The sequence below is a fragment of the Ochlerotatus camptorhynchus genome, unplaced genomic scaffold (assembly GCF_037179485.1).
Source record: "Ochlerotatus camptorhynchus isolate MF236.1 unplaced genomic scaffold, CSIRO-AGI_Acam_v1.1 ptg000250l, whole genome shotgun sequence".
Taxonomy (NCBI): Eukaryota; Metazoa; Arthropoda; class Insecta; order Diptera; family Culicidae; genus Ochlerotatus; species Ochlerotatus camptorhynchus.
In genome coordinates, this window is record NW_027040740.1 from 878,489 (window position 1) to 904,681 (window position 26,193).

General features: G+C 35.4%; 1 protein-coding gene across 5 annotated transcripts in view; it reads right to left on the reverse strand.

Moving 5' to 3' along the window:
• Nucleotides 1-9,123, reverse strand: part of LOC135704889 (GTP-binding protein REM 1) — a 104,637-nt gene extending 95,514 nt beyond the window's left edge. The window contains exons 1-2 of one of the 5 annotated variants that reach the window (XM_065226426.1): nt 8,981-9,123; nt 8,069-8,321 (exon numbers count right to left, since the gene is read on the reverse strand). The gene's annotated coding sequence lies outside the window, so the exon portion shown is untranslated. Of the gene's footprint in view, nt 1-8,068; nt 8,348-8,672 lie in introns of those variants that run through there. The other 4 variants (XM_065226427.1, XM_065226425.1, XM_065226424.1 and 1 more) reach the window with 4 other exon arrangements.
• Between the last annotated feature and the right edge of the window lie 17,070 nt (nt 9,124-26,193).

The following is a 26,193-nucleotide window of genomic DNA, read 5'->3' on the forward strand; positions in this document are numbered from 1 at the left end:
ACGAACCATTCCCTCGTTTTCACCCGGACAAAAATGTAAACAATAATAAAACTTGTGAATTTCGGGAAATAAGTTTAAAATTTCCGAAAATCTTGAGACTTGAGGTGACACAGAGAACAGACGTACAAGTTCGGTCAGAAACTTGTGTAAAGTTAAGTGGAAACGTCGCCGTTACGTAGCGCTAGCATCTCCTGATTTCCTCTATAAATTTATCACTTTCGACCAATTCGGCGCTAGTATCGATAAATTATCTGCTGAAAATTGCCACTTGGCGCTACCAGCACTTAGTGTCTAGTGTAAGTTTTGCAACGCCAGCGCCATCATGTTGTCATAGAGGGTTTTTTAAGTGGGGAAGTCGCCGTTAGTGGCGCTTAAATCAAATAGGAATCTGAGGTTGGTGAGGTTGGAGGATCACGGACGGGGATTGCAGCTCAATTTTGGGTTCGGTTCACTTGGGAATGGGTAGGGTTTTAATCGTGTCTGAGTGGATGTCGATCATGTTCTGCAGATTTTCCAGAAAATCTGACATTTGATCAAATTTGGGTGAACTTTTGCTCAATTGCGGATGGATACAATTTTGCGGTATTTGAGTGAAGTAAATTTGAATTTGAGTAGCATTTTTTGAACGTGTAGAAAAGGGAAGACAAGAACCAATTGAACCGTTTGTTGTAATGCCATCTAGGGTCAATTTTTTATTTGCCATAAATTGTAGATGTAAGTATTGGCAAATCAAAGTTGGCACTCGTGGAGAATAGAAGAACTATGAAAGTGATGATGGTTTCAAAATTTTCCACGGGGAGGTATACGAATGCAATCCTAAAATACTTTTTTTTTTGCAAATGGAGCATTTTATTTAATTCTGGTTGCTGCTACAGTGCACAGTGGTCCAGAATGCAGATTTAGGTGGAGTGATATGTTTTGAGCCTGAAATTGAAACTTTAGACTAAAAGTCTCTTCTACAAAGTTGTTCCTTATAGTTATGCCCTCATTTTTATGACAATGAATTCTAGGGTGGTTCCTATTATCATTAAAATCAAAAATCTAACTTATTTGTTTGAATAAATTAAGGTATACATTCTTGGGTAAAGTTATAGCTGAGCTATTTTCAAGCAACTTTGTAGAAAACAACTTTTTTGTATCTCTTAAATTGGCCGATTTAGAGCTATTTTATTGAATTGAGTTAGGGTGGCTCTAAAAACACAGTTGTTTTGCTCTAGTTTTCTTATTTTGAATTTCTCAGCAAAGGTGTCTTCAAATAACTTTTAGATCTTCAGAAGGCGCAAATTTTTGTCGCACAAAGCTTGTCAATATCTTTCGCCGATCACGCCGATTATTGACGTTTTTATACTAAAAATATACACTTTTCAAATGTTAATATCTCTGGTTGGGGCAAACAAAAAAAAAGTTTTTCTACGGCATTTGAAAGGGCGTATGTTATTCTCAATAATATGAAAAAATTGGAGGTACGTTATTTTTTAAACTAGTATAAAATCAATTTCAATTTATTCATATTTTTTCTATATTTGGGTATATCTTTTTTATTAGAAGAGATACAGACAACAAATTTCGCTATAAAACATTCGTCTTAAAGAGTTTTAAAAGTCTCTAGAAAATGACTTTCATGAGAAATTTCAAATAAAACTAAATTTTATAATGAAATCACATAGCAACCAGATCTCATCAATTTAAGCATGTAATACTAATTTAATAAATAAATTTTTAGATTTTGAATATTTCATTATCAGTTAAATCTCAAGATGCACGATTCTTAACATTCTGAATGTAGAAAATAAAAATAGTTTGCAGATCCCAAACACATATGTTTTCAAGATTTTGTAGCTAATAAAAATGTATATATCTGATACAGATTTTAATTATTAATTCTTCGAATACAAATGTAAATGAAAGTCAATGAAATTAGATCAATTGTCATAATTCTAAGACTAAGATAAAATTATAACATCCTTCCTAGACAGTAATTTCATAAAAATTCTAATACATGAGCGTATAAAACAAATGAAATAAGCGTTTTTAAAATAAAAATATGTTTAACCTAATCAAAAGCTTCATAAAAACTCCACAAAATAAATAGACCTGAAAAAATCGACGGAATTTGGTTCAAAATAAATTTTAAGGATTAAAAAAAGCTTATATATCGTAGGTGGTACGAATTCAAAACTATTAAGAGCAAGACGGATATCTGTTAATGGACAGATAGTAAGTAGGAAATACACTATCTCCCAGATAAAGGTATATCCCACTCGAACTAACGATCCCATCCCATTTGAACTAACGATCGTTGCTTGTGCAAAATCAGTAAGCTTTTAAGGTCCGAATCGTTGCTATGAAATAAAAATTATCAAATTTATTATTCCACCACCCAGATAAATTTTCTAGCTACGCAAATGCTCCTCAGTTCTTTTGAGCACTTAACTTCCTCATACGGCCGAATGCACCTGATTATGTATGCTCGTTTACTCATGTAACCTGGATTAAAAGAAGAAGAAAAAGAAAAATAACAATATTGAAAAATGGTTTCATTAAAATACAATTATTATTAACTTTTTACCAAATAGTGTTACACTTATTACCTTTGAAATCATATCTTTCAAGATGAATGCGGTAGTAAGTAATCTTTGTGACCAACAGCTAGTTTCCACTATTCGAACTGCTTTAAGTATCAGTTTGCTAAGTACAGTTTCTACATTAGGTACAGACAGACGTTTTTGGTGTTTACTACTTTGGAGGCGAACCAGCCCAAGGCTGAAAGCCTCCCTAATAAAGATAAATTAATTAATTGTTTACTACTACAGCTTTGAGCATTGGAATTATCTTTAAGGTCACTGATACGGATCAAAATTTTAGGTTTAAGTTAAATATTCTTTAGAGAGAATTTTGATTTCTTTTTAATCCCGACGCAATCCCAACTACTTTTCCAATAGGGCCTGCGTAGAAAACCGCTAATGAAATAAACATAAATACACTGCAAAAACGGTTCGTTTGATTTTTATTATGTCTTCAGAAATGTTGTGCAAAGTTATATGCGGTTCTTATACAAATATACGCTATTAAAAAAATGTGTCTTAAATAAAAATTTAAAAAAGGTGAAATAAAAAAAATCATCTTTTTTGTTTATGATTTTACCACACACACTAAGATTATTTTACCGAAATCTGTGAAATTTTACCGAAATCTCAACAGCTGAATGTTCGGTAAACAGTTCGGTGATTTTTCACAGATATTCGTTGAAAAATTACAGGAAAACTGTGAAAAATCACTGAAATGTGAATCTGAAAGCTTAATGTGTTATGTACCAACTTTGTCACCAAAGGTTGACTATTCCAAGTGATTTTATTGAAGTTTGACTTAGTTTCATTCTCGAATATATTAAAAAGTGAAGAATTTTAAAGTATTTGCTCTACGAACTTTCCACCCATATGATATAAAAAGGTGTTGTCTACGGCATTATGTTCCTTATACTGTTCTAGAAATTTCGTTTAAACAAAGTTTTCGTGTAGATTCCATAGATTGAGAGATAAAAATCAGAAAAGAGGCCGTTATAGCTAAAATTCACAAGACAACAGAGCCAATAAAAGTTTCAATTAGATTGACAGAACATAGTTGCGTTGCTTTTCAATGACGACCGATGACTGTTTCATTGATAGATGATTTTTTTTAGAAATATGAATCCTCAGTAGACGTGTTTTTTTTATCAAAGGCAAATGTCACTCGACCCATCCAAAATGTTCGTTATTTTATAAATTTGTGTTATGGCTCGACTGACACTTAACTTTTTTTCTTTTTCTTTTTTTTTTGAAAAAGTTATTGTTTATTTCCGTATTATTAAAATATTATTTACATAGTAATTTCCATATAAACTTCGAAAGGCCAGTGCAATATGAGTTCGTATTAAAAAAAAACAAAAAAAAATTTTTTTTTGAGGAATGGTCCTGATTTGGAATTAATTGAGCCTGCAGGAGCAAAATGGATGTTTTGTACCACCCTAATACACATGTAACAAAAGAAGGGCACTTGGTACACAGCAAAAAAATGGTATTATCGATCAACGTAATTCAAGCTGATGTATGAAAAAATGATGTAATATCAAAAAGCAGATACAATATTACATCAATGGAGTACACACCAAAATTTAGATTCTAGTTGCAACAAAATTAATTGCTGAACTGGTTCCAGCAAATCAAAAATTTCACCGACCATCGAGCAATATGAAATAATTTGCTGGATTAAATGAAACGTCAGTGCTTGAAAACTCTATTGCCTCCGTCGAATGGTTGATTCCTGACTACAATATTCGCAGTAAATTTGCTACATTTGGACATCAACAAGTAAGTGATACCAACACCAAGTGCCCCGTAACGTGGGTAGATCACCTTTTCGTGGTACGTTACGGGATGTAAGATCTACCACCGATTCCTAGTCTTGACTACTTCAAACTAGGGGAACACGATTTTTCAGTAATCCAAGGAACACATCTTCTTTCTTCTTCTTGTTCGCATTTCAAGCTTATTGCTTAGCGCATATTAGCTTATTGCGTGCTCTCAACTTAGTGTTCTAAATGCACTTCCACAGTTATTAATTGAGAACTTTCGATGCCAATACCAATGCATGAATTTGTATATTGTGTGGCAAGCACAATTATACTCTATGCCTAGGGAAGTCGAGAAAATTTCCAACCCGAAAGATTCCCTCGACTGGACTGGGAATCGAACCCGCCGCCTTCGGCTTGGTAATACCAACAATCAATACGAAACTAACGATTTTCAATTGGCTCACCACTTTAGTAGCCTATTGGTCCCAAGCAAACGATTAACGTACCCTATTCTAGTCGAAATTCTAGTACTACGCAATGTTTGTTTTGATTCGCTATGAAAGTTTGACAGATAAAATGAGGGATTATTAGTTTTTCCTATGTTTCGAGGGGTGAATCGATTAGCTTGGGACCGAAGAGAGTACCAGATCTCAGCCAAAAAGTTGAGCACGTTATTTCGGGACCTTCTAGTCTTAGAGTTACCTCTATGGTAATACCATAGAGGTAACTCTAAGACTAGTAGGTCCCGAAGAAAATCATTATTATTTTTGGCTCACTCAGTACCAGAACAACGGTCCCAAGCAGTCCCAAGCTATTTCACTCACCCCTGCATGTTCTGCATGAATCCACACACCCCTGATGTTATCTGTCAAACTTTCATAGCGAATCAAAACAAACATAGTGTAGTAATAGAATTTCAACTAGAATAGGGTACGTTAATCGTTTGCTTGGGACCAATAGGCTACTAAAGTGGTGAGCCAATTTAAAATCGTTAGTTTCGTATTGATTGTTGGTAATACCATAGAGGTAACTCTAAGACCACTGGGTCCCGAAGAAAATCATTATTATTTTTGGCTCACTCAGTACCAGAACAACGGTCCCAAGCAGTCCCAAGCTATTTCACTCACCCCTGCATGTTCTGCATGAATCCACACACCCCTGATGTTATCTGTCAAACTTTCATAGCGAATCAAAACAAACATAGTGTAGTAATAGAATTTCAACTAGAATAGGGTACGTTAATCGTTTGCTTGGGACCAATAGGCTACTAAAGTGGTGAGCCAATTTAAAATCGTTAGTTTCGTATTGATTGTTGGTAATACCATGCCTTTACTGAGGATTAAAGGAACACATCCTAGTCCTTGTTACTTTTTATACCTTGTTGATAGTGATAAGGCCTCGGGTTTCCTGGACCGAGGATGATCTTGAAACAAGGAAAAAATGAGTTAGTTAGTCTTCACCTATGTGATTCCTTATCTTCTATTCGTTGTTCCCTAGTCTTAGGGTTCTGATGCATGGTCATTATCGGTGTCATTGATTGTTTTTGTTGCTAAGGTCGTTGATATTAACTACAACTTTTGTCGACAACTCAAATCTGTACCTCTTATGCATGACGAACTAGAGCGGGCAGAACTTGTTACTATGACATTTGATGTTCATGCCATTTGTTTTACGGGCATACATATTTCCATACATCAGTGTTCTCTTAGTTGTCGACAGAATCAGGCGTACCTCTCGATGTATATCACGCGATCGTCTGTATACTTGGCAGCAACCATTATTGTGTGGTACTTATGGTTCATCATCGATCCTTTTATCACAAACGAAGTGACAGACGGAGCGGCTCGAAAACTTTGGTGACTAACCTGCTATTGAAATTTTTCAGTGTACCACATGGCAACACCACTACCACTGGATTATACCACATGGCAACACTACTACTGGATTGAACTAGCATTTTCACCAAATGTACTAGAATGTTTTGGTTCTATCTCTTTCACTCTACTCAAAACTGGAATGCATAAAAAAAAATGACAAAAAGATATGGACTCTTTGCACACTGTCAAAGAATCATTGTACACAAAATCAACTTTGTGCAAAACCAAAACAAAAATACTATCCCATCTGGTGGATGATGGCACAAGCTTCTAAGAAAATTCTATTACAGCGAACCACATTATATTAATTGATTTCTTCGCCAGTTAGTCGTCTGTCACTTCGTTTGTGCTTTTATTGTCGACCTTGGAAGCAAACAGTTCATGATGATTGCATAAGTGAAGATCACGATTTGCGTTCATTTCTGCAATGGAAGTGCTATGTCCTCCTTTGGCAATATTGCCATATCTGGAAACCACTGGAAGTGAATCCTGCTCCAATGGGAAAAAAGCTTATTGGATGTCGGAAGTAGACTTTAGGGTTCTGCTGAAAAATCAGATTGTAAATTAATTCGTTCAAATTTGGCACAGTTGCTTAGAATCTCAATACAGATCATAAGTACAGTTGGGGGCACCTAATCTTAATCGTACACATCTTTTCCTCTCTCGAAACCCGTTCCATCGTTTTGGATGACAGACACCCAAGAACAACAGAGGCTTTAATAGGGGAAATGGCTCTAATGTTGGGCTATGGATCTAAGATTGTGCCCATCGCTAAAAATCTGCTATTTATCAATTGTATCTAGATGAACGCGTCATTGGAACGGTACTCATGGATATTTTTGGTTGCTATTGAAAATTTAGTCGATTGCTGAATTTATGTATGGGCCCAAATTACGGACACTTAAGCCGACATTACATACATTTCCTCTATCCTACATCTTACTGACCAGCTTTCCATGTTCGCCACATCCAGCATACTACAAAATTATGGCAAAGATCACAAAAAAAAAACCAACAAAACTCAACCAGATCCGAATGAGTCAACGGTAGTACCGAAAAAGAAAGATAGACAAGTCTTTCGAAGGTCAGGTTGTTTAAATGGAAATCCGAGCCTTCTGCAGATTAAGCGTATCGACCCTTGAGATGTCGAAGATAAACAGAGGACCAGAAAGTCACCTTATGTGACACTCCCGTCATTAATTTAAAGTGTGTTCAATCGGTTGTTCGTTACAACCTGAAAAATAGTTGCCTGAAACCTGACTAATACTATACTATCCAATGTTGTTGATACCAATGGTAACAGACAGACTAATCGGGATTAATCTGTTATGATCACCGCTGGGAGCATTCTACCATAATTAATCCTTTGCTACGGGTCTTGGACATATCCATTCATTTGAAAAATTCGGCGCTTTCGTGTCAATTATTTACGGGTGATTAATCTTATATTCATTTCACCACACAGGGTTATGACATGCTACAGGCCAGTGCTACTATTTGAAACACATTGCTAAAACCCAGTCTCTTTTACGTAGATAAATCAGGAAATCAGGCAAAACTTCTAATGTGAGTTTTAACGATAGGCCCAAATAATGAGCAAAGGCCTATATTACATCTCGAAACCCTATTCACGCCAAATGAAGCCACTAGATCGTTTCAGCTATAAGATATTATGGAATGCTTTTACCCTTCTCGAAAGTGCCTATACCTTTGAAATAAATAAAAATAATCTCAAATTTACATGCTTCCATGCAAATCCCATTTCTGCTTCGAATAACACTCGTTTTTAAACAGAAAACAAACAAGGATGTTTGAAGAGTATTTGAAAACAGCAATGAAATAAAGGATATATATCTCTTACCTTTTATCTCGGCTATAGTAGCTGGTGCGTAAAGAGCACTCCTTTTCCGTTTTTCTGCTAAATATTATTTTTTGTTTTACTGAATAGCACCACGGCGAGAAATATTGTTTGCTTCTTTCCGTTTTTCTCTACGCAAAGCACTCGGTATCACATCGTTATACAAAATCTGTTTCATAGAACCATTGGTCGTTATCCCTCTAATATGTATGATTTTCTATTCGCTCTCGTCACTGGTATGTTATCTTCACTATCACTGATTTATTGCGTTATTATATATTACTGATTATAAAATGAATTTTTCTTCTGATTATCCTGGAATGGTTTCATCGAAGTTGTTTTAGTATAAAAACAAAATCAATAAACCATTGAAACCGTAATGGTATGTTTGCCCTAGTTTGAAACATCACATGGATTCAAATCATACATTTTCTTCATTCGTTGTGAGAGAAAAGTAGATGAACTGTAACATTTTGCGTGCCTACTGTAAAGTAAGATAGCTTTGATGTGCTCAGAATGGTCTTCCAAGTTTTCCTTCATCCACATATCTTCACATATTCGCCATCTGCCTGATTATCACCACACATTTATATTTTTATTCACTTACGTTGCTTTTCTTGCATCCTATATGATAGTGGAGATTTTTTTCGTAAATATTTTTAAGATGTTTCACTAAAAAAAAATTAAAACATCATTTTCACTCGATATTTTTAGCATCAACCACTCATTTACATTTATGTATTGGTCAAGGTATTTGCTAACTATATGGCTCCTCCGATGTTCACTTTTCACTTCATTTCAAAACTGCTACCATAATGATGATGACATAGTGATAATCCTGATTGATACAGAAGCTTGTGAGTTTCACGAGCGACATAGTATTTTGACATAGGTTTTAGTAGAAAACAAGCAGACCTGATTGCAGAACCGACAGTAATTTCTCCATATATATATATAGCCTGTGACAACACACAAAGAATACCACACTAGTAGAGATTGGCTTTCCCAGAATAGGACTGGACGAGCTGCGCCTAAATAACCACGCGCTCCCAGCGACGGTTTTTACTAGACTGAATCCGCTACGACAAAGGCGCAGTCAAGGAAAATTTTCGTTTCGTCATAACCGCTCACGTCACCATACGGCATCGTAGTTTCGTGAGTTCGGAAAAGCGCCACGAACAACTACTCTGTGTTGATGAGGAAAAATTGAAAAGTAAAAACAACTCGCACGGGTCAAAACGCACGCGAGAGAGAACTTTTCCTCTCGCTGTTGTTTCGGTATCTGTAATATGTCGCTCCGGAGGTGATGTGGTTCAAGGATTCCTTTCCGTGGATTCAAGATGCCCCAATCGGTAGTATTGAGACGATATTAATGACACAATGCACTAATTACGACGAAAATCATCATTTAGTCAAAATGGTCAAAATAGCTGAGAGGATATGTATTTCTAAAAACTGTTTGGAAAATATGCTTCATTTTTTTTTAGATTGCCTTACGTTCGGTCTTCGGTATCATGCGTAGCATAGAAGGCACTTGTTGCTAGCGCGGTTGAAACAAGCAGTGATTTTATTATAGCAATGATTTCCACGCCATGATACATCAGAATGGAAGCAGGAGAACGAAAAGTGGGAACATCGGAAGCGTTTGAATGAAATGCGGAGTGTACCTATAGCTATGATGCACGGCGTGTAATGAAATTAAAACTGAACCGAATCCACCTCTTGGTGAGGTACAACTCTTTTTATCACGCAAAACAAATGGCATGTGCAGCAAATGTAAGTGTGGATTTCTTATATCCTCACATTTTTTCTAGCATCAAATTAATGGCAGTTCTTGCAATGGTCTGTAGCGTATAAGCAACTGTTTGTAGAATGAATATTTTGGTACAAAATCTTCACGAGGTGATTTTCGAACAGCAAACAATTAATTAATTAATTTAGCTTTATTTAGGAGGCTTTCAGCCTTAGGCTGGTTCGCCTCCGACAACAGCAAACAAACTTTATTCGAAAATTTATATAACATTAAAATTACATAATGGTTTAAAAAACCTTCCGACCACCACTTTACATATTCTGTTCATTCGGTGAAACACAGCAAATTCGCATACGGTTAATGCAAATTTTTAATAGTGTCTTACATTTACCGGTCGGGTTTACAAGTACATGATTCAAATCTAATTATGTAATATACCTTATTTAAAAAAAAAAATTTGCTTTCTTCTCAACTAACAAAGGTAACCAAGGATTTTAAACTTGATTAAATTAATAGTTTTTGACTCGGAAAAAATCCGTTCCCATATTCGTGAACGGCAGCCGTGAACCATAGTTCACGGTTCGCGCGTAGAAGGAAATGTACACCGTGAACTATAGTTCACGGCTCTGATTCACGAATATGGGAACGAATTTTTTCCGAGTAAAAAACTATTAATTTAATCAAGTAATAGACATATTTTAAAATTACACCACAAATTGTGGTTTTTTAAGGCATGACATTCAATTGTTTATGGCTTAAAACAGATTTAAATAAAATCGATAGGTTGTATCGTTATCGAGAAATCGATGAAAATGTACCGTGTAAATTGCGACTCAACTCGCAATCGGTTTTTAATCCGTAAACACGTAAAAAAAGCCACGACTTACACGACTTGAGTGTACTCACAAGAGCAAATAAAGGTGGGTATTGATGTAGGATTACGTAATTTTTTTTAATTTTTTTTAACTCTTTATTTGTTTCAAATTCAAAATACGTTACATTTCATTTTTAACTTAGGTGCTCCAGTTACTACAGTAACTTACCAGCCTTAATTGTTACGATACATATCTATGTGTTTTTACTTTGTTCCTGCCATGGCAATTCAGTATTTTAAACAGGTTTTTAAACCCTGTATGTCAGTATAACAATTGAAATCTTAAAACTAAAAAATAAAACTTAATCTTATCTAGGTATAAAGGGAATTAATCGTTGCAATTGAGGATTGCAACGATTTTTGCCTGAAATTATTAATTATTTGGTTGGACATTTGTTCTAAAGTCTCAACATTCGAAATTCTATGTACTTCGGTAGTACTGTACCAGGGAGGCAAGTTCAAAATTATCTTCTGAACTTTGTTGAATCCTTTGAAGTGCTTTTTTCCTGGTAGTGCAACAACTAGACACTGGCACAGCGTAAAGCATGGCCGTTCTAAAAACTTGTTTAAGTATTAGAAGTTTATACGTCAGGCAAAGTTTGGATTTCCTGTTTATGAGAGGATACAAACATTTTATATATTTGTTACATTGGGGTTGAATGCCCTCAATGTGATCTTTAAAAGTTAATTTTTAGTCAAGTACTAATCCAAGATATTTCACTTGGTTTGACCAGGAAATTGGAACTCCGTTCATAGTGACTATGTGACTACTACTAGGTTTCAAAAAGGAAGCTCTAGGCTTATGTGGAAATATTATAAGTTGAGTTTTGGAAGCGTTGGGAAAAATCTTCAATTTTTGTAAATAAGAAGAGAAATATCTAAACTTTTCTGCAGTCTGCTGCAAATAACACGAAGACTTCTTCCTTTAGCGGAAATGCCTGTGTCATCAGCGAACAAAGATTTGTGGCAACCCTGAGGCAAATAAGGGAGATCCGAAGTGAAAATGTTATACAATATAGGCCCAAGAATGCTACCCTGTGGAACTCCTGCTCTAACAGGTAGTCGATTAGATTTGGAATTTTGATAATTTACCTGCAGAGTTCTGTCAGTTAAATAATTTTGAACTAATTTCATAATATAAAGTGGAAAATTAAACATTTTTAAATTTAGCAATCAAACCTTCATGCCAAACACTGTCAAATGTTTTTTCTATGTCTAGAAGAGCAACTCCAGTTGAGTGGCCTTCAGATTTGTTTGAACGAATTAAATTGGTAACTCTTAAGAGTTGATGAGTAGTGGAATGCCCATGGCGAAATCCAAACTGCTCATCTGCAAAAATTGAGTTCGTATTGATGTGAAGCATCATTCTATTCAAAATTATCTTTTCAAAAAGTTTACTTATTGAAGAAAGCAAACTTATTGGACGGTAGCTAGAAGCTTCAGCTGCTCCGGCTTCAAAATTGGAACAACTTTTGCAGTTTTCCATTTATCAGGAAAGTATGCCAAATAGAAACATCTGTTAAATGATTTTACCAAGAATGACAAGGTAATCTCTGGGAGTTTTTTGATGAGGATATAGAAAATTCCATCATCACCTGGAGCTTTCATATTATGGAACTTTTTAGTTATAGACCTTACTTCGTCCAAATCAGTCCCCCAGGAATCATCAAAAATATTTTTCTGAGAGAAAATATTCAGATAATCCCGAGCAACCTGATTCTCAATAGGACTAGTAAGACCCAAACTGAAATTATGGGAACTCTCGAACTGCTTAGCAAGTTTCTGAGCTTTTTCCACCTTCTTTAAGCGCTGGAATAGGCTTTTGAGGTTTTTTTTCAAAATTTTTGAGAGTTTCCAAAAGGGTTTGGAACTCGGGTCTAATTTAGAAAAATTATTTTCAAAAGTTTTGTTCCTCAGGGTAGAGAATCGCTTTTTAATTTGTTTTTGCAAATCCCGCTAACTTTCATGGCAGGATCGCGTGTTCTTTGATATTGTCTCCTACGGACATTTTTAAGACGGATCAAGAGCTGAAGATCGTCGTTTATTATAATTGAATCGAATTTAACCTCGCATTTTGGTACTGAGGCAGCTCTTGCTTCAACTATAGAAGTAGTCAGAGTATCAAGAGCATAATTAATTTCATCTTTGGTTTGCAAAGGAATGTTTGGATCGAAGTTAAAGCTATACTTCATCATTACTCAATAGTGATGGAGTAATACGACATGCACTAAACTAAGGACGCGGGATATACTACAATAGATCAAATTACTGGTCGCAGTGGTGTTATGTCCCTAACAGAGGAAAAAAAACAACAAGCCCGCTAATCGCCCCTTTTGCAATATAATGCTGATATACGACTTATATAAAGTTTTTTCTATTTTCACATCGCCAAAAGGTCGACAGAGGGCTATTAACGGGCTTGGTGATTACTTGGGTAATTAGGCGATGTTACTAAAAGTCTCCTTAATATGATAGGACCGGGGATCTATTTAAACTCAAACTCGACGGCGGTGCCCTTTAAACCTGGAGACAAAAAAGCTACACTAATAAAATTCCACACATTTTGATTGACGAATTTCTATGTGAAATTCCACATGTTTTTCATGTGACCACACATAAACAGAATCCACCCAGAAGCACACATGACATTTATGAGTCAAATGAATAGTATGTGTTGTAACACATGACTTTTATGTGTACACATATTAAGTATGTGTGGGACACATAGATATCATTTGTTGATCACATTGCAAAAAATCATGTGTGGGACACATAAAAACAATCTTTGAAACTTTATTAGTGTACGAAAAAGCGCTTATGCCTTCAATTTTTTTTTTTTTTTTAACTCTTTATTTGTTCCAAATTCAAAATAAATTACATTTCATTTTAACCTAGGTGCTCCAGTTACTGCAGTAACGTACCAGCCTTAATTGTTATGATATATATCTAAGTGTTTGTACATTGTTCATGTCTTGGCAATTTAGTATTTTAAACAGGTTTTTTAACCTGCATGTCAGTATAACAATTGATATCTTAAAACTAAAAACTAAAACTAAATCTTATCTAAGTATAAAGGGAATTAATCGTTGCAATTGAGGATTGCAACGATTTTTGCCTGAAATTATTAATTATTTTGTTGGACATTTGTGCTAAAGTCTCAACATTCGAAATTCTATGTACTTCGGTTGTACTGTACCAGGGAGGCAACTTCAAAATCATTTTCAGAATTTTGTTCTGAATCCTTTGAAGTGCTTTTTTCCTGGTAGTGCAGCAACTAGACCATATTGGCACAGCGTAAAGCATGGCCGGTCTAAAAACTTGTTTAAATATTAGAAGTTTATTCGTCAGGCAAAGTTTGGATTTCCTGTTAATAAGAGGATACAAACATTTTATATATTTGTTACATTTGGCTTGAATGCCCTCAATGTGATCTTTAAAAGTTAATTTTTGGTCAAGTATTAATCCAAGATATTTCACTTGGTTTGACCAGGAAATTGGAACTCCGTTCATAGTGACTATGTGACTACTACTAGGTTTCAAAAACGAAGCTCTAGGCTTATGTGGAAATATTATAAGTTGAGTTTTGGAAGCGTTGGGAGAAATCTTCCATTTTTGTAAATAAGAAGAGAAAATATCTAAACTTTTCTGCAGTCTGCTGCAAATAACACGAAGACTTCTTCCTTTAGCGGAAATGCCTGTGTCATCAGCGAACAAAGATTTGTGGCAACCCTGAGGCAAATCAGGGAGGTCCGAAGTGAAAATGTTATACAATATAGGCCCAAGAATGCTACCCTGAGGAACTCCTGCCCTAACAGGTAGTCGATTAGATTTGGAATTTTGATAATTTACTTGAAGAGTTCTGTCAGTTAAATAATTTTGAACTAATTTCATAATATAAAGTGGAAAATTAAACTTTTTCAATTTAGCAATCAAACCTTCATGCCAAACACTGTCGAATGCTTTTTCTATGTCTAGAAGAGCAACTCCAGTTGAGTGGCCTTCAGATTTGTTTGAACGAATTAAATTGTTAACTCTTAAGAGTTGATGAGTAGTTGAATGCCCATGGCGAAATCCAAACTGCTCATCTGCAAAAATTGAGTTCGTATTGATGTGAAGCATCATTCTATTCAAAATTATCTTTTCAAAAAGTTTACTTATTGAAGAAAGCAAACTTATTGGACGGTAGCTAGAAGCTTCAGCTGGATTTTTATCCGGCTTCAAAATTGGAACAACTTTTGCATTTTTCCATTTATCAGGAAAGTATGCCAAATAGAAACATCTGTTAAATAATTTTACCAAGAAAGACAAGGTACTCTCTGGGAGTTTTTTTATGAGGATATAGAAAATTCCATCATCACCTGGAGCTTTCATATTTTGAAATTTTTTAGTTATAGACCTTACTTCGTCCAAGTCAGTCCCCCAGGAATCATCAAAAATATTTTCCCGAGAGAAAATATTCAGAAAATTCCGAGCAACCTGATCCTCAATAGGACTAGTAAGACCCAAACTGAAATTATGGGAACTCTCGAATTGCTTAGCAAGGTTCTGAGCTTTTTCCAAATTTGTGATCAAAATTTTACCACCTTCTTTAAGCGCTGGAATAGGCTTTTGAGGTTTTTTCAAAATTTTTGTGAGTTTCCAAAAGGGTTTGGAACTCGGGTCTAATTTAGAAATATTATTTTCAAAAGTTTTGTTCCTCAGGGCAGAGAATCGCTTTTTAATTTGTTTTTGCAAATCCCGCCAGATAACTTTCATGGCAGGATCGCGTGTTCTTTGATATTGTCTCCTACGGACATTTTTAAGACGGATCAAGAGCTGAAGATCATCGTCTATTATAATTGAATCGAATTTAACCTCGCATTTTGGTACTGAGGCAGCTCTTGCTTCAACTATAGAAGTAGTCAGAGATTCAAGAGCATAATTAATTTCATCTTTGGTTTGCAAAGGAATGTTTGGATCGAAGTTATATTCCATAAATGTTCGATACTGCTCCCAATCAGCTCTATGGTAATTGAAAGTAGAGCTGTTGGGATTACAAATTATTTCTTGGGATATTTCAAAAGTTACTGGAAGGTGATCAGAACCGAAGTCAGCATGGGTAACCAATTGGCTACAAAGTTGACATGAATCAGTTAAGACCAAATCAATAGTGGAGGGATTTCTTGCAGAAGAAAAGCATGTTGGGCTGTTTGGATATTGAATAGTGTAATAACCTGCAGAACAATCATCAAACAGAATATTACCATTGGGATTGCTTTGAGCATTATTCCATGAGCGGTGTTTTGCATTAAAATCACCAATAATGAAGAATTTAGACCTATGACGGGTAAGTTTCTGGAGGTCACCCTTGAGAAAATTCTTTTGCTGGCCTACGCATTGGAATGGCAAATAGGCAGCTATAAACGTAAGTTGTCCAAATTTTGTTTCAACAGAAACTCCCAAAGTTTCAAAAACTTTGGTTTCAAATGAAGAAAGAATTTGATGTTTGATTCGTCTATGAATAATGATGGCAACGCCACCACAGGGTCCATCAAGACGATCATTTCTATAAATCAAGTAATTTGCGTCCTTCTTAACCTTATGGGCAGGTTTAAGGAACGTTTCAGTTATAACGGCAATATGCACGTTATGAACTCTCAAAAAGTTAAAAAGCTCGTCTTCATTATCTTTAAGAGATCGAGCATTCCAATTTACAATATTTAATGCTTTAAAATCCATTACTGAATTTTAAAGTCATGACAATATTATTTGCAAATTTTACTCCAGTTTGAATAGCATCAAACATGGAGTTAGATTTAAGCATATCAGAAATCATGTCAATTAATGAATTCTGTAAAAATTCCATTTTGGGGGCTGTAATGCTTTCTAAGTCAAAATTTCCGTTAGAACGTTGGTTAGTATTTTGATTTCTACCCGCTGCAATAGCAGCATAGGTAGCTCCATTAACTCGCTGAACATTGTTAGCAGCGAGGGGAGTAGGTACAGATGAAACATTTGAAGCAGGGGTGATATTTGTACCTACGGGTACGAATGTAGAATTTGTTCCTCGCTGACCGTTGTTAACAGCAGAGGAATTTGTACCTGGTCGGAAACGTGGAGCGTTTCCTACCTGGCGGTTAGAACGAGATTGTAGGATCGCTTTGCGAGTCTTACATTCCCAAAAATTGGATTTGTGGTTTTCACCACAATTTGAACATTTAAATTTCTTAGGATCTTCCTTCACAGGACAGTCGTCCTTTGCGTGAGAGGAATCACCACAATTCATGCATTTAGCTGGCATGTAGCAATTTTTAGTTCCGTGACCCCATCCCTGGCACTTACGGCACTGAGTGAGGTTTTGGAAATTTCCTCCAGTCTTCCTGAAGTGTTCCCACTTCACTCGGACATGGAGCATAAGGCTAGCTTTTTCTAAGGCCTTAAGGTTGTTTAGTTCACTAGACTTGAAGTGAACTAAATAAAAATCATTAGAAATCCCGTTGCGCGAATCGCCAGGACGGGATTTCATTTTCATTTTGATTACTTGGAGTGGCACAACTCCAAGTAATTTTGTCAGTTCATCTTTGATCTGATCCAGGGATTCACCACTGGGCAGTCCTTTCATGACAACCTTGAACACACGTTCAGTTTTGGTGTCGTAAGTAAAAAATTTGTGCTTCTTCTCAGTAAGATACTTGAGAAGACATTTAAATCCGTCCAAGGTTTCAGCCAATACACGGCATTCACCCCGACGTCCAATTTGTAGTGAAAACTTAACTTTCACGAAATTCAAAAGTTCCAAGCGAAGAGCATGGAAATCGGTAGTGGTTATCACAATAGGGGGAATCTTTTCCTTCTTGGCATTAAGCCGGGAAAGTTTACTAGAATTTTTCTTGGATGATGGATCATTCTCATCATCCGTGAGCAAATCAAATTGATTACTCAAATTAATTTCATCAGAAGGGGGGTCAAGAGTTTGCCCCTTTCTTTTGCGTTTAGGCGCCATGGCGGCAGTAAATTTTTATCCAGATCGACTTCCAAGCAGATTACTATAAGAATCTGAAGGATCGAAGAGGAATTTTCCAAATCGATATCCAAGAAGGATTACCTCGGGTAGGGTCCAAACAAGGATCGAAGAGGAATAAGAGTTGAACAAGGTAGAAAATTTTTACAGGTTGAGCACTGAAAAGTGCTGTTTAAATTTGTTGTAGCTTTAGGTAGTAGTAACACTTCCTTCAGCAAAAAGCAAATAGATCCGCACGGCAAGAGAGCACGATGCGGACTGAATATGCCTTCAATAAATTTTACTTTTACGTGACGTTCTTTGTTTCGATTTGGTACTTATGTAAGACGGGAACAGAATCCATAATACTTCCCATTTTTGGGCTACCGTGCTCCTTACTTCACAAAGTAAACTACGACTGACGCGACGATTTTACCAGCGTAAAAATATTTCACATCATTTATCTCGACCAAACTCTATTGCGTTTTAAAACGACTGTTTTCTCCATCATATTTACCCCGGACCGCCCCGATTAGGGGAGAATGGTATAGAACGCACCCCCTGGGCAGAACGCACCAGCTGACTTTCATTTGTGTTTTTCATGGCTTTTAAGTAACCTTTTGTTGTCTTATCAAGCAGCACTTCTAGCATAGTATCTGAACTCAAAATCCTGCATGATAAATCTTAGAATTGGATTTAAAATTCCAAGAAAAACTCAAAATAAAATGAAAAAGTGCGTCTTACCCCGGGGGTGCGTTATGTACTGTTCTCCCCTATGCGTCCAGCTACCGCTTCAAAACCACCAAACCACACAATCAAACACAACCCACCGTGACTACTGTCAGTCTTCAACCACGTCCCCCATGATCGTGTTAAGGACGCACCTAACAACACACCAAAAACTAATCGGTGTCAAGCTTGTATGTTCGATCGCGACATTTATTTTCTTAACGAATCATGCCTTAACATGAAAAAAATCATAATGCATTATTCGTAGGCACCTAATACCCCATTCACATTACAGCGTATATCACGTGATATACGCTGTTTTGCAATGAGCACTCATACATCTAGTTTTCACTGAAAATCCTATGTTTGAGTGCTCATTGCAAGACAGCCTATATTACGTGATATAGGCTGTAATGTGAACGGGGTATAACCGTAAAAACCAAGGAATATGCCTCTTGCGATTGAGGTCATCCCTCTGGCAAATAGCGCCCATTACACATATCAATATATTTACAATAAATATATTGACAATAAATTGACATACTGACAATATTATTGAAAAGGTGATATTGAAGACGATTATTGATGACAAGTATTGACAAAAAGCTGATTTTAGTTTCACTTTGTTAATACTCAGAATGTATTGACAAAAAGCCGTCAATTTCGCTATCAATATCATCAGTATACGAGTATTGACAACATTAATGGCAAAAGAAGCGTTGAGGTAAAAATCAATGTATTAAAGTCAATATTACTTGTCTCAACTTCCCTAAAGAGCCTAAATTTATATAATTTTATTATATAAATTCAGGCTTTTTAAATTTCCCCACCCAAGAAACACGGATCAGCGAAAGAAAGTGTGTTTAGAGCAAGGTTGCAAAGACTCATTTCAGCTAAAATAATGTTTTTCGGAATAATAAAACCAAAAGATGGTATGATTGCATGTTTTACTTGTAACTTACAAGAAGAGGTTACAAAGTATGCGTTGGAAACATAAAACCTGTAAATTTTGCTTTCTATGAGTCACAATCAGCGATTTGCTGATCGCTGAGTGAGTGAGTGAGTGAGTGAGTGAGTTTGTGAAAAATCGCTGATTGTGACTCTCATGAAGTGAAATAAACAGGTTTAATATGTCAAACACATTCTTTGCAACCTCTTCTTGTATCCTACCAATTCAAAATTTGATCATGGCATCTAATTATTTCATAATTTAGAAAAACATTGTTTTAGCTGAAATGAGTTTTTGCAACCTTGGTTTAGAGTGTTAATGTTTGCATTCGGGTCCAAACAGAAACGATTGCTGGACCTGTATGTATAGAAAATACTGGCTACACACTGAATTCGGATCACCGAAGTCGGTAAATTTTTCCGGGGTTTTGAACAGCTGAACAAATTGGAAAAATTTCAAATGACCGTTACTTGAAGGAAATCAATCAAATCGACAAATTTGTTTTGTATCATTGAATGGGGTTAACTAGGTCCGTACATTTTCAGAATAAATTTCCAATTTTTTAAAATTTTCACTGATTTGTAAACTTTTCCGAACAGATCCGTTTTAAAATAACCAAACAGCGGAGTCCTGGTTTAGTGGATATAAATAGAAACCAATTTCCACCCAACATTTACATATACTTGCACATTTTAAATTAATTTTCAGGATTTTTAGAACAAATCCAGGCCTACTCTTAAGTTCGCAGAATGATGTAAGAACTAGGTGGTTACTGAAATCTCCTGTTTTGTTAGAACAATAATGTTAACCTAATGTTACCCATACATATAATGCTTAGTTTTATCATGATGAAAATCCTCTTATACTTTCTGGAAAATTACTATTGATGATTATTAAGTTGACTTTAATGACCAGAAGATGTGCAAGAAAGATAAAGTAGGTAATATCACAGAGAACAGACGTTCAAGCTCGGTCAGAAACTTGTGTAAAATAAGTGGGAACGTCGCCGTTACGTGGTGTTAGCATCTCCTGATTTTCTCTATAAATTTTCCACTTTCGACCAATTTGGCGCTAGTATCGAAAAAATTTCTGTTGAAAATTGCCACTTGGCACTACTAGCACTTAGTGTCTAGTGTAATTTGTGCAACGCCAGCGCCATCATGTTGTCAAAGTGGGTTTTTAAGTGGAGAAGTCGCCGTTAGTGGCGCTTAAGTCGAATAGGAATCTTTACACAAGTTTTTAGAGAAATTTTGTTCGAGCCTCCATGTCTGTTCTCTGTGGTAATTCTGCGAACTTGTCATTCAAATTCCAAATTGGTATACCAAATGTTATAACTTTTTGACAGGACACAGAAAATTCACAGGACAACAGATAACATGACATGTACTTGCAAATTGATCGAATTTAATCTAATCGATTGACGAGTACGCGGAATTACTACACGTGTGGAATAACTCACGTTCACGGTACGCAGTTTCCCAAATAGAAACTATCGTGCTGATGTTTTGATAAACATTCATAAATGAAAATCATGCATATAATAATCAATTTAAGTTACGTGTAGGTATGTGAAACGCTGAAACACTAATAAAAATTCAATGATTATTTGTATGTGCCCCACTCATGATTTTTTGCAATATGATAAACAAATTATATATATGTGTAGAGCACATAGTTCTTATGTGTAGACATGAAATTCATGTGTAGCCACACAAACTATTCATTTGACTCATAAATTTCAAGTGTACATCTGAGTGGATTCTGTTTATGTGTGGACACATGATAATCATGTGGAATTTTACATGGAAATTCTCGTGGAAATTCGCCATTAAAAATTTTTCGAATTTTTGAGTGTAGTATTTATTTTATTTTAAAATAAAAAAATAACATGATTATGCTTGTGATTTTGTAGAAAATGTACATCCATATAAATGAAGCCTGGGATTGGTAACTGTAAAAAGATACAGTTTTTATTTAGTTTGAAATTGATTTTATATCACACACGAAGATTTAACCAAATGGCAACACTGCATGCCTCGCTGCATGCGCGAAGCAAGGTGGCTACATATACGCAGGGTTGCTTCCACTCTCTTGCTATAAAAACATATTTTTCGGAATTATGCAATCATTAGATGATAAAACGATATGTTGTACTTCTAAGTAACGAGAAGAGGGTTTAAAGAATGTGTTTGACTCATAAAACCTGTCAATTTTGCTTTCAGAGCGTCACAATAAGCGATCTTATGATTCGTGAGCGTTCACTCAGAGTGAGCGCTCACGAGTCGTAAAATCGCTTATTGTGACGCACTGAAAGCAATATTGACAGATTTTAAGTGTCAAACACATACTTCACGTCCTCATCTTGTAACTTACAAGTTCTAATTATCACTATACCATCTCATGATTTCATAATTCTGAAAAACATTTTTTTATAGCAAGTGAGTGGAAGTAACCCTGCATATACGTGTTCTAATGTGTCAAATTCGTGATTCAACCATGTTAGATTTTTGTATGGGACAGCGACCGAGTTTGTTTACAATTTGCTCTAAAACCGCATTTTCCCCCCGCGACCTCCTCGCCTATATAGTGACAAAGCTGTATCACCATTTATATACCCACCATGGCGCGAAGGTGCTTTGTGAGTCACACGCTAACTCTAAAGTACCCATTAATGAGTAAAATTTTACTCATTTTGAAGAAAAGTTGCTTAACTCATGAAATTAGTAAAGGCGACTTTACTCATTAATGAGTATTCGAGTAATGCGTCATAAAATGGGTAGTTTTTAATCATCTTGTTTTTTCTGTAAATTGGACTGGCTGTCATCAAAAATAAGCACAGAGATATATAAGGGATTTGAACGTTTGTAGAAGCTGAAATCATTAAAACACTTCATAGTCTTTATTAAACATAATCACATAGGTAATCATAAACTAGATAATCTAGAATTAACCGATGTACTGGAATATGCGAGTGTTGCAGTAAGTTGTAGACATTGTTGTACTTTTTCTAGGGTAAAGAAGTTGCCTCTACTCGTTGAACAATGGGATTTGCATTCCTGGCCATATAAACATCGTTTTATTCTTCAAACCCGCTATTAAAACCTGCTAACCTGAAACGGGACCGTCGGTTTTTATAATACATACCTAAATTTAATCATTATTACATTCCTCAAAGCAATCGGTTCTTGAAAGCACCCAGAAATACCGTGCTGAGCTTCCCCAACACTTAGGTTTGCAGTTTGACTCTTATGGGAATAATGGAACTACCCAATCACCTTTTTCACCTTAATCAACACCGGCCGGTAAGAATCTGCTGCCTCCGCGGCATTTTTTTTTTTTTTGAAACGCGGTACTTATCACTTGGATTCCGGCTAATTTGCAGGACATAGCACACGCGAAATCCGTGAACTTCCAAAACACTTTGCACTTTCACTTCACCAAACCCTTTTTTACCCATTTTTATTACAAGAAGACAATTTCAAAAATGATTGAAAATTACAAAATCATTTTTCGAAAATACCCATTTTTTTACAGTTTGGAATAATATCATAAAATGAGTCAAATGTACTCATTTAATGGGTACACGAAACGAAAATCAATTATTTTATTCATGTGTTTCACTTATACATTTTTGCCAAAGCATCAGCCTTATACATTCCATAAGACAAATCACATAGGTCCTACAAGAATGCATAAAAGGTATGTGTGACCGCTTAACATTTCATTTGACACATGAGCTTCATTAACTTTTTGCAAGGCGTCTGCTTATTAGTTGACTTATACATTTTATGAATAAACAGCAATGGAAATTTGCCAAAAGGTATAAGGAGATTTCTATCCGTGTAGGTTCTTCCTCCTCTTCACGGTGTTTCGCAAAAACCCATTAATGGGTATAAAAACACCCATTTCCGCTAAAAGTGCCCCTCCTCATTTAATGGGTAAACTATGGTTTACTCATTAATGGGTAAAAGGGGGACCTGTCAATAAATGGGTGTTTTTTTTACCCATCTTCTTATATTATGTTTTTCGTAAAATGGGTAAAAAAAAAACCCATTTCTTCAAATGGAGGATGCTGGTGCTGGGTTATTTGTCCTCGTTGATATAAAAAACTTTCTAATATTTACATTGAAAATAAATGCAGGTGTAGCGCAAAAAAATATTACAAGAGATATTATAATACCACAGACAAACAGACATAACACATTGAATATTTCTCACTGGACAACATCGTCGCTAAAACATTACCGCCATCTGTTGAGTACACTGTGGTGGGCACTACACTGAACAGATGGCGGTAGTGTGTAAACGTCAAACGCAAGGGAATTGACTATGCGCGCCACAGGTGGTGGTACTACACACAAAAAATTATCATTGATTAAATTGAAAAAACCATTGGTAGAATTAAAAGTTTGCGTTGGTTCTTTTTGGTAGAAAGTCTTTTGCATTCAAAACAAAAGTCAGCCAACTGTCAATTCAAAAATAACTCGTTTTTTACTTTTAAAAGTAGAAACTTTTAAATCGAATTGTAGAACTGTCAAAATAAAAATCCATTTTTTTTAAATAGACTCACGAAAGGATTTAATTTAAAATATGGGCATTTTTATCGCAACAATGTATGTTTTGATCTCAAATATGAATTATTTTTAATTCGACTGCTGTATGCTTTGAAAAAAAAAACAATATAAATATTTTATTTAATATATTTTCGTTTATTTATATTTTTGATGATGACTGAAAGGGCACTGCATTGTGGAATCTCCCATGGGAAGCATTTTACGCAAATGATACAGTTGGTGATGGTGATGGTGGGAGTAGCTTTCTTTTCCGGCAAGACTGACGAGGCTGCTCAAAACACATAAATTAGTAAAATCGGAAACAAGCTCGAAAGTATTCGAAAATTTCATCAACCTACCTCCAAATCCCGTAACTGGAATAGGGTTACGGTATGTAATGTGGGTCTAGTCCTTTCATTCGGCCTATCACGCAAATAAATAATTAATTAAGGAATATTACACAAAAAATAAGGAAAATATTGATCACTGATGGTTGATAAATGTGTACCACACACAAATCAATTTATATCACAACATTTCAATACATTTTCAGCTCTCGTAAGTAATAAAACTGGTTGAGAATATCACAATGTTCGGAGTTTTTAGCCGCCATGACTTATAAGGTTAAGATGGGAAGGTTGACTGACGATCATCAAATGGCCTGATTATGGCATTTATTGATTGGAATTACCTGATAATACACACTAGACGTAAAACTTACAGTTGCTGTTTGAATATTTTATGTTTATTTTAATTGTTTAACAACGTTTTCACAAGTAAAACATGGACCCAACTTTAGGGACACATTTCTTTTCTATGTTCCTAACTATGGCCCATGAAATTCATTTGACAGCATATAGCAATAAGAGTAACGTCAACAATGTTGTTTTGCATTTGGATGATAAGGAACGAACAGGAAGGGAGATTTTTTCTGCCAAACCTGTATAATGAACATCACAATGTTCTGATTTAGATATTCTGCGGTCAAAAGACGATAAGCGAAATTTTTAATTTTTAATTTTTAAATTGAGTGATTTAATGTAGTTTTCGTAAAATTTTCTCTAAGAAATGTTTTGAGGAATGAAGAGCATTAAGTTAACAGTGATAGTGATAAAAAAAAATACATCAGAAAACGTTACCAAGAGCGTTTTTTTGAGGATCAAACAAGATAGGACGAAGTTGCATCCATAAATAGACCCAATTTGGGGACAATAGACCCATATTACATACATTTCCCTCGTGAGTTATTGTCTTAAAAAAAGTAAGTTTTTCAACTTTTCGTGGTTTCTGATAGCAAACGACATGATAAGCATATCTAAGCATACCATTTAGCAGTAGAATATCGTTTGCAGGTAAATTCATTGATGAGTTATGATTAAAAACGTAATCGATGGCTGCATATTAGACCGAGGTTAGGGACGTATACCCTATCCTTCCGATCCTTCCACTCGATAGCGTCAGAAGAGAAACAAGCGCGCCGGCGGATGAAAATGTGGGAAACTTGAAGAAACTGCTGCTGCTCATGTTAGCTGCTGGTTTCGTTTTTTTTTCACATGTCCAATTTGGCGGGAAACGGTGGTCCAGTACTGTCAAAAACTTTGCAATAAAGAGGTTTTTGACAGTTTTTCGACTTTTATTCTGAAACATACACTTTTAAAATTACAAGCCGAAAGTGAAAGAAACACTTTTAACCCAAAAAAATATGTTTTATTTTGAAAATTTTCCTAGTTAAAACTACGAAATTTGGGAAACTTTTAATTTGATCATGCATTATTTTTAAAGCAACAATTTTTGTTCTTTGTGTGTACCAACTACGATACTTTTAAATTATCCGTTAAATGCTTGTTCGATTAATAACTTGCGAGAGTTATGTCTGTTTGTCTGTGATAATACCATATTGGATAAAACTGTATAGACTTATCCGTAAGTCTCTCCAATGTTTCGGAATCTAACCTTTTCCGGAGATTGTCCATTTTTGCTTAAAAAAAAAAGCGGACAGAAATTGTTTGCATTCCCAATGGTCGGTGACCCATTAGTGGGTAAAAAATATACCCATTATGTAATCGTGAACTGATTCTTTAAATGGGTTTTTTTTTAAATCTTTATTTTAGAGATTTTTAGCCTGAGGCTAGTTCATCTCTTATTCTTTAAATGGGTATTTTTTCACCCACTTAAGATTTTCAAATTCCCCCATTTTTTGACAGCTGCATACATGGTTTGAAAATGGGTATTTTTTTACCCATAAATGGGTTTTCACGAAACACCGTGTTGGGTAGGGGAAGAATATTGAC